Here is a 10,072-nt window from a genome sequence, read left to right on the forward strand (position 1 = left end):
GGAATAAAGTTGTGAATTGTTATTATTAGAAAACAAACACTAAATAAATGGACAGGGGTTGTGGGGTTGGTGGCTGGGGGTTCAAGCCCAAGTTGCTGAGTACCTGCATTCCTTTAAGGAATATGTATTAAGTGTCTCATACTATGAGAGATGTCCCATGTTGATTTACTAGAGGCCTGCAACCAAAGATTTGGCTGATTCTTTCAAAGGAACCCACAACTCCTTGCCTCAGGGCCAGCCCTACTATGAAGCAGAGTGATGTGGGCCAATCAGAGAGTTGCTTTTAGGCACCATTGAAGAGCAGCAACATGGATGAGGGCCAGTAAACTGAAACTGAATCCTGGCAAGATGGAAGCCCTGTGGGTGGGTGGTTCCCGGGTCCAGGAGATAGGCTCATTGCCTGTTCTGGATGGGGTTGCAATCCCCTTGAAAGATCAGGTTCGTAGTCTGGGGGTGCTCCTAGATCTATTACTGTCGCTGGAGGACCAAGTGGCCATGGAGGCTCAGAGTGTCTTTTACCAGCTTCGGCTGGTTCACCAGCTATGGCCTCTCCTGGGCAGGGATAGCTTGGCCACAGTGGTACAGGCATTAGTAACCTCAAGACTGGATTACCACAATGCACTCTGTGTGGGGCTGCCCTTAAGGCTGCTCCAGAAGCTGGAGCTAGTGCAGAACACAGCAGTGTTGTACAAACCCCCCACTTTCCAGTCTGGGGGGGTTCACGGAGGGGCTGTTTGTGCCACTCACAGCCCCTCGAAATCCTCCAGAGTGGTTCCGCATCCAGAGGATTTTGTGGCACAGCACTCTGGCTCCCTATACCAGGTGATGCAGTAATGGCAGCTGCCATTACCCTATCGCTGGCTGTCACTGTCCCTCTTCTGCACGCCAACTGGCAAAGGCTGGTGTGGGGAAGATGGGCCTCGGGGCAGCCACCTCCCAGTGCTCTCGCCTGGTCTAGGGAGCAGTGCGATACGGTAATGAGGTTGCCATTAGCCTATCGCTGTGAGAAATACAGACGCAAATACACCACTTGCGCCTGGAAAGCACTGTTTTTGACCTAAATACAGCCCTAAACAGCTGCAATTAGGTCAAAGTCGGGGCTTTATGGCTACAAGTGGCATCCAATACTCTATTTACGTCTGTGTTTCTCCCAGTGATAGGCTAATGGAAGCCGCCATTAGTAAGTACCACGCCTGGTCTAGGGAGCTGGGGAACCGCTCCGCGAGAAACCCTCTGGAGCCAGAGGTAAGTGGTGCCATTCCGCCGCAGACTCTGGATGTCGTATTCTTTAGAATCCAGCCTCATTGGAGTCCGCGGAGGATTTCTCTGCCATCCCTAAGCTCAGCTGTTATCAAGAGTTGCCCCTTTTCAGCATGCTACTCCTTTGTTGAGGGAACTGCGCTGGCTGCCTATTCATTACCAGGCCATGTTTAAGGTTGTAGCACTAGTGTACAAAGCCCTAAACAACTTGGGACCAGGATACCTGAGAGAGTGCCTTTTCCCTTACCAACCTACCTGGCCACTGAGGTCATCAAAGGGCATGCGCCTGGTGGTTCCACATGGACCTGTGGCCATAGTAATTATTTTAACATGGTGTTCTTATTCTTTTATCTTAACTGCTGCTCACCACTCTGAAATCTTTGGATGTGGGGCAGTATACAAATATTGTTAAATAAATAAATAAATAAATAAATACATGCATCTTTTTATTGGAGGGGGTAAGGAATGTCAGTTGTACTTTCTGCCTCAGGCTCTATAATGTTTTGGGCCAGCCCCGCATTACTGCTACAGCTACAAGTCACATTATCATATACATCTCCCCACCTCCCATTTTCTCTAAAGCTTAGGGTAGCCATGTGTCCTGCTTTACAGAGGACAGTCCTCTGTTTGAAGGTGTCCTCTATTTGAAGGGCTGCCCACTCCAGCTCTGGTTTAAAGATCAGGAACCACAAAATGGAAGAAGAATAAGGACCTTGAAGTTGTCCATCTACAAGTGTAAGCACCTGGAGGGCAGACACAGATCATGTCGTGGTCAATCTTCTCTACTATGGTAAGATGGGGTACATGGAAGGAGCCTCCTCGAAGATTGTTGTACAATCGGGCATACCCTGGTAACAGTGCATTGCATCGGCTAATCCTTCTACCACCTGATCGAACCGCAGCTCGAAGGTGTGGCGGTGGCTACATTTTGGCGAGTGTAGGGGTGCACGAAAGTCACTTACCTGGTCTCGCAGCTTTTTGCGGTGGGGGAGAGGAGCTTCGCTGCTCTTCCCCCGAAGTTCAGGCTGGGGGGGGGAGGCTTCCCGCCTCGCCCGGCCGAAATTCAGGCCGGAGAGGAGGCGCCTCGCCTCGCCCGGCCGCGAAATAAAAAGTTAAAAAAAAAACACCCCTGTGATAGGCTACGTGACGATTAATGTAGCCTATCACGGCTAGATCTGCAAAGTCAGCCATGATAGGCTACGTAAATCGTCACGTAGCCTATCACGGGTGACTTTTTTTTTTAAAAAAAGCGCATATGGCTAATGGCGGCCCCCATAGGGAGCCGCCATTCGTGTTCCTTATTTGGTCGCTGTAGTCTACGTAAATCTTTACGTAGACTACGGCGAAAATAAGGGCAACGCAATAGCATTGCCCTTATTTTCACCGTAGTCTACATAATCTTTACGTAGACTACAGCGACCAAATAAGGAATGTGAATGGCGGCTCCCTATGGGGGCCGCCATTTGCGTACGTGCTTTTTTTTTTTTTAAGTCACCCGTGATAGGCTACGTGACGATTTACGTAGCCTATCATGGCTGACTTTGCAAATCTAGCCGTGATAGGCTACGTTAATCGTCACGTAGCCTATCACGGGGGCGTTTTTGTTTTTTTTAGTTTTATTGGAATGGCGGCGGCAGCAGCCAGTCGAAAGATTGGCTGCCGCCCCCACCCCTGATGAAGACCCGACGAACCGCTGCCAGGACCCGCCGCCGGGAGGGACATTCGGGAAAGGTAAGTCCTGTCCCGGGGGGGGGTGCGGGGTGCGGGGGGGTGCGGAGAATTTCTCCCCGAAACTTCTTCGGGGGGCCGAACACGTTGGCGCTCGGCCCCCCGAAGTTTCGGGGAGAAATTCTCCGGCAACCCTAGAGGAGTGGAGTTTGGTCTGGACACGACTCGCCAACACCGACTATGGTAAGATGCATTTTATTTCTATTTAGATTACAGTAATTATTTCTAAACTTGCAAATATATATATATATATATATATATATATATATATACACACACACATATGCAGATTTTATGCAAAACCTGTGTCCCGTTCTTTGGTGATGCATTTCCTCTTTTCTGGTGATGTGTAGGTGACCACCATACTACAGTTTCCTTTTTCCTCTAAGTTTGAAACTACACGTCACTCCCGAAGTTGCTTTTTCCACCCATAGGGAGGACCTAGTATTTCCACCATATCTTTCCTCCTGTGGGAGACAAAGGAGCTTGGAAATGCTGAGCACCGTCCATTCCTTTCACTCAGAAAAGCTGACTAAATTCACAATTAGGTTTTGTGACTGTAATATTTATCGTAGCATCTCATATTTTACACTGTGTTTTCTTTTCTCTTGTATTCATTTAATTAAAAAAAAATCTTGACTATTCACTTTGTAAATAAAACCAATATTACCTGCAACGGCATGTGATTTGTCCTTGCTCCAAATTCAGGTGGTTATAAAAACAAATTTGCGGCACAACTGTAATTCCAAGCTCTCCTCTCCTATGTACAAAACTTTTTAAATTATGGAAAGGCTTCCAACTTTATAGGCAATTTGAAGTGGAAAGTGATTGTGGCTATGGGCATGTACTTTGTATATAGGATCTCTTTTTTTCACTATAGAAGAGCTTTAAAAATAAGATTCATGTGCTCTCATTTCCCCAGCTCTGTGTATATATATTGCAATCAATAATGGTCCATTTATATATATTTAAAAAAATCAAAATGTTGCTTTTATTTAAACTTCTAGCCAATAAAAAAGAACATCTGCACTTAAGTGCAGTCTGGCTGTTCAATTTGTACTAAAAATTTACATTGCATTATAGGGCTATATATTTATTATTCTTTCCATTGAAGTGTACACGTAATATTGTTTCCCCCGCTCCCAGTTATCACAACGGTGGAGTATTGCATTAAAAAGGCCAATATGATTTTCAGCTGAGAAGACTTTCAAAGCTGCCTAAGCAATAGAGCTTCTATTCATTTCAGTGAATTAGCATATCAAAGCTGTAGAGGCCGTTTTTGCAAATATCAGGCTGAAACTAAACTATCAAGTTCTATCTCCTTAAAACAACAACAACAACAACAACAACGGTGGGTGCACCTTCCTTCCTTTGACAACACCGCACAACCTAATTCGAAGTAGTCTAGCTTTTATTTTTTCATCTCTATCAGTCAGTAAACAGGAATTGATAGTAAGTGTTGATCAAACACTCCTATTTTGCAGAATGCTACATTAATATGTCAAAGGCCATGCTGCGTATGAGATCTGGGAAACAATGTATAAGGTAAGGTAAGGATCAGCTGATGAGATGGAGCGTAGTGCTTGAATCAATGGAGGCTGGTGGCTCCGATTCCAGTGGGGCAGTGCAGCCGCTCTGGCTTTCAGTCAGAACTCTAAAGGAGCTATCCAAGGTGCTGAACCCATTTGGGGCATATGGTTCAGCACTTTGGATAGCTCCTTTAGAGTTCTGGCTGGGTCTGACTAAAACTGAGAGCAGATTCACTGCCCCACTGAAATAGAAGCCACCAGCCTCCACTCGCTTGAATTATGCAGGACAGGGGGCGGGGGATCAGGGACAGACACTTTTGGGGCAGGACCATAGCTCAGTGGTAGCACACATTCTTGTCATGCAGAAGATCTCAGGTTCAGTCCATAGTAGGGATGTACGAATCCCTTACCTGGTTCTGGTCTGGAGCTTCGGCGGTCAGGTGGAGGCGATCCCTCCCTCCCCCCGGAATCCTCCCCAGCTGGCTCCGCTCTGTGGCAAGGCTGCAGAGCAGCCGGACTTCCAGCCGCTGCCGGGCTGCTGTGGCCGCAAATGGCAGCTGTCATAGCGGATGCCATTTGCGTCCTTGCTATAAGCCGTGATAGGCTACGTAAGTATTTACGTAGCCTATCACGGCCTAATGCAGGCACGCAAATGGCGGCCACTACGATGGCCACCATTTGCAGCTGCAGCAGCCCGGCAGTGGCCGGAAAACGAGCTGGAGCTGCCGCCGCATCCACCGCCGCATCTGCTGCCGCCGCATCTGCCGCTTCTGCCATTCCTGTGGAGGAACGGGGTGGGGAGGCCGTTCCTCCACGGACTCCGTGGGGCTGGATTCTAAAGAATTCGGCCTCACTGGAGTCCATGGTGGAATTCTCCAACATCCCTAGTCCATAGTCTGTCGAGTTAAAAGGACCAGCTAACAGTTGATGGGTGTCAGGTGCGCCCTAGCTGCCTCTTGCAGTCCCCTCCAATAGCCAGCTCAGGACACAGACGACGAGGATTCTTTCTGAGGCTTTACTCCTTTATTACTTTATGACTCTTTCAGATACTAATCACTAGTGCCAAAGCAAGGAGCAGCACTGGGGAAAGATAGCAGAGTAGCCTAAGCTCCAGGTAAGGCAGTTGGTCCGCATTTGAAGGGGAACCACGGGAAGACTCTGAACTTATGGGCTAGGGAGAGATCCTCCCTCTTTCCCTTGGGTCCTCGGGATGCAACCATTGTTTGAGCACCAAGCGAGCACTACGCCTCCTTTCAGCGCCCTCCATCTGTCGTCGCTCCCTGCGTCGGTGTCGAGCGTCCAGCAAGCCCCCCTCCAGCGCTCTCTCACTGCCAGGGTCACTCTCTATCCCAGGAATGATGGCAGGAGGAATCTCTGCCAGCTGCTGTGCCTGTGAGGGATGAGCTGGCTCCTCTCCCACGGATTGCTGTTCCTCCTCAGAATCAGAACTGCTCTGGGGCTCTATGGGCTCAGTTTCCATCCTGACAATGGGAATGCCTGAGACCCCAGAGGGCCACTGCCTGTCAAAGTAGACCACAGGTGGGCAACATACAGTCTGGGCAACCTGCACAAAGCCCTGTGGAGCCCCATCCATTTTCCCCAGCTTCCCAGCTGATCATCTATCAGCTTTAACCTCCACACCCATACCAGCAATACTTATGCAGCCAAGATTACTGGTGTGGGGAGAGGCTTTACCTCCAAGATGGGGTGGGGGAAAGACATCAGCTCCAGTGATTCCATCTCTAAATAGATCACATTCCTCCCAACTCACCAAACAGCTGTTTAGATTAGATCATTTGTATATATGAGGCCTATCATATGTAGGGCATATCCCCTGGCATATCCTATGTGGATATGCCAGGGGTGGGGAACCTTTTTTAACCTGAGGACCAGATTCTACTTTGAAGAAGCTCTTGGGGGAGGGGGGTGGATTCCAGTAGTGGGCAAGTCCACAGGCAAAAGTGGGTGGGGCCAGAGGCAAAAGTGGGCAGGGGTGGAAAAAATGCAACACCCCTCAGTTTCCAATGTTAGCAACTATAATATGAGGCATGACTACTCAGAAGTAATCATGAGTAGCATGTCTACTCAGAAGTAAGCAGGACCTGCCTCTGCAGGACAAGGCTCAGATGGAAGCAGCACTGAATTACTCAGCAGCTGATCGTTCTTGTGGCCTAGCCCTGCCTCCCCCCTCCCACCCCATAGGGAGAAGCTCTTATCTCTGATCAGCAGCAGATCGGAGATAAGTGTTTTCCCCTGCTCAGCAGTTAGAAATTAAGGGTGCAGTCCTATGGCCACTAGTCAGCAGCTAGACAGCCATACCATAGGATAGGTCAGTTCCCTGGAACTGACCTCGAAGCCCGTGCTCCAAGGTCATTTCCATGGGAACTGACCTCCACCCCCTCCTGCACTGCCTCGTAGGCAGCATGGATTGGCCCAGTGCCCCGCGCTCATAAGAGAAGCATGGAGCGGCGAAAGCGGGGCATTCCTGGGGATGGGCCAGGGCAGAGAGGGCAGAAATGCCATTCTGACACATCCTATGCATCATCCAGTTTCTGTCTCACCTGCTCTGACTTCCCGCAGCTAGACAGCTGAAATCAGCTGTCTAGCCATGAATGCAGGGCGGCTGAAGTGCGGAGGGCATGATCTCCTCCATGCTGCTCCTGCCCTGCATTGGATAGGTGGCCACCTCCGAGTTCAGAGGTGGCCACCTATCCCAATAGGATTGTGCCCTAAGGATGAGTTTCACTTTCTCCAACTTAAATCAATGGCTGAAGCACTCAAGGTTGTCACTGGAGCGCTCTGTCTATTCTTCCTGTGATCCCACATATTGTATTCATTTAGCTATAAATTCCACTCTATCTCCATTTTGGGTAACAGATATTCTTAAATTGCTTAAATATCCAAAGAACTCTTAGGTGTGCCTAACTGACAGGGACAGGGATGGGAAACCTCAGGCTCTAGGGGTGTCAGAGAATTTCTCACTGAAACTTCGGGGGGCCGAGTGCCAACGTATTCGGCCCCCCGAAGTAGTTTCGGGGAGAAATTCTCCCCCCCGCCCCCCACCCCCCCCGGGATGAGACTTACCTTTCCCGAATGTCGCTCCTGGTGGCGGGTCGCAGCGGTGGTTCGGCAGGGCTTCGACAGGGGCGGGGGCGGCAGCCGGTCTTTTGACCGGCTGCCGCCGCCGCCATTCCAAGAAAAGTAAAAAAAACAAAACGTCCCTGTGATAGGCTACGTGACGATTAACGTAGCCTATCACGGATAGATTTGCAAAGTCAGCCGTGATAGGCTACGAAAATCGTCACGTAGCCTATCACGGGTGACTTAAAAAAAAAAAAAAGTGCGTACGGCTAATGGCGGCCCCCATAGGGAGCCGCCATTCGCGTTCCTTATTTGGTCACTGTAGTCTACGTAAAGATTACGTAGACTACGGTGAAAATAAGGGCAACGCTATTTGCGTTGCCCTTATTTTTGCCGTAGTCTACGTAAATCTTTACATAGACTACAGCGACCAAATAAGGAACGCGAATGGAGGCTCCCTATGGGGGCCGCCATTCGCGTATGTGCTTTTTTTATTTTTAAAGTCACCCGTGATAGGCTACGTGACGATTAACGTAGCCTATCATGGCTGACTTTGCAGATCTAGCCATGATAGGCTACGTAAATCGTTACGTAGCCTATCACGGGGTGTTTTTTTTGTTATTTTTTACTTTTCTGTTGAAATTCGCGGCCAGGGAGATGGGCGCTTCTCCCCGGCCTGAATTTCGGCCGGGGTCGAGGCGGGAAGCCTCCCCGCCGGCCTGAATTTCAGCCTGGCGAGGCGGGAAGACACCCCCCACTCGCATGAACTTTGGGGGGAGAAGTGAAGCGCCTCCCCCCCACCGCGAAAAAAGCTGCGGGACAAGGTAAGTCCCTTTCGTACATCCCTATCAGGCTCACAAGCCTGATAAGTAGGGATGTCAGAGAATTCTGCCATGGATCTCGGTGAGGCCGAATGCCAGTAAATTTGGCCCCCCGAAATCCGTGGCGGAACGGCCTGCCACCCCCGCCCCCCGCGGATCCCCCCGGGATGAGACTTACCTGGGGCGGATGTTCCGGATGGCGGCGGCTCCAGCAGTGGCTTCGGCAGCGGCAGCAGCTGGTCTTCCGACCAGCTGCCACCGCCACCATTTGCAGTCTGTGTGTGGGGTTTTTTTTACATAGATGTGATAGGCTATGTAAAGACTTATGCAGCCTATCACGTCTGGGTTAAAAAAAAATGTGTATGCAAATGGCGGCTATGGCCGCCACCATTTGCATTCCTTATTTTTCGCCGTCTTAGTCTACATCAATATTTATGTAGACTAAGCGAAAATAAAGGGGAACGCAAATAGCGTAGTGGGCGCTATTTGCATTCCTTTTCGATTCGCCGTTTTAGCCTATGTAAATATTTATGTAGGCTAAGACAGCGAAAAATAAGGAACGCAAATGGCAGTGGCCGTAGCCACCGCCATTTGCGTATGCTGGGTTCCCCCCCCCCTGCTGAGATAGGCTATGTAAATACTTACGTAGCCTATCACACAGCTAAATTTTTGTTGTTCAGTCGTTCAGTCGTGTCCGACTCTTCGTGACCCCATGGACCATAGCACGCCAGGCCTTCCTGTCCTGCGCTCTCTCCCGGAGCATGCTCAAGTCCATATTCATTGCATCAGTGATGCTATCTAGCCATCTCATCCTCTGCCGTCCCCTTCTCCTTTTGCCTTCAGTCTTTCCCAGCATCAGGGTCTTTTCCAGAGAGTTTTCTCTTCGCATTAGGTGGCCAAAATATTTGAGCTTCAGCTTCAGTATCTGTCCTTCCAATGAGCACTCAGGGTTGATTTCCTTTAGGATGGACTGATTTGACCTCCTCGCAGTCCAGGGGACTCATAAGAGTCTTCTCCAGCACCACAGTTGGAAAGCATCGATTCTTCGGCGCTCAGCCTTCCTTATAGTCCAGATCTCACAGCCATACGTTGCTACTGGGAAAACCATAGCTTTGATTAGACGGACTTTTGTCAGCAAGGTGATGTCTCTGCTTCTTACTATGCTGTCTAGGTGTGCCATTGCTTTCCTCCCAAGGAGCAAGCATCTTTTAATTTCATGGCTACAGTCACCATCTGCGGTGATCTTGGAGCCCAAGAAAATAAAATCAGTCACTGCTTCCATTTCTTCCCCTTCCATATGCCAGGAAGTGATGGGGCCAGATGCCATGATCTTCATTTTTTTAATGTTGAGTTTCAAACCAGCTTTTGCACTCTCCTCTTTATTATGGCTAAATACAGGGACGCAAATGGCAGCGGCTATGGCAGCCACCATTTGCGTCCCTCCAGGCTGCCCAGCGGCCGGATGTCAAGCTGCAGGTGGCTGCAGCCAGCTGGCGGCTCTGCGGCTTGGCTGCGAAGCGGAGCCTGCCGGGTAGGATTCCGGGGGGGAGGATTGGATCGCCTCGCCCCATGTCGAGGATTCCGGGGGGAGGGACGGAGCGCCTCATCCCCCCACAGAAACAGAACAGAATGGAAGGTAAGTGTTCCGTCCAT

This window comes from Heloderma suspectum, chromosome 7 (assembly GCF_057233095.1).
Source record: "Heloderma suspectum isolate Gila_16-S chromosome 7, 16-S_ref, whole genome shotgun sequence".
Classification (NCBI taxonomy): Eukaryota; Metazoa; Chordata; class Lepidosauria; order Squamata; family Helodermatidae; genus Heloderma; species Heloderma suspectum.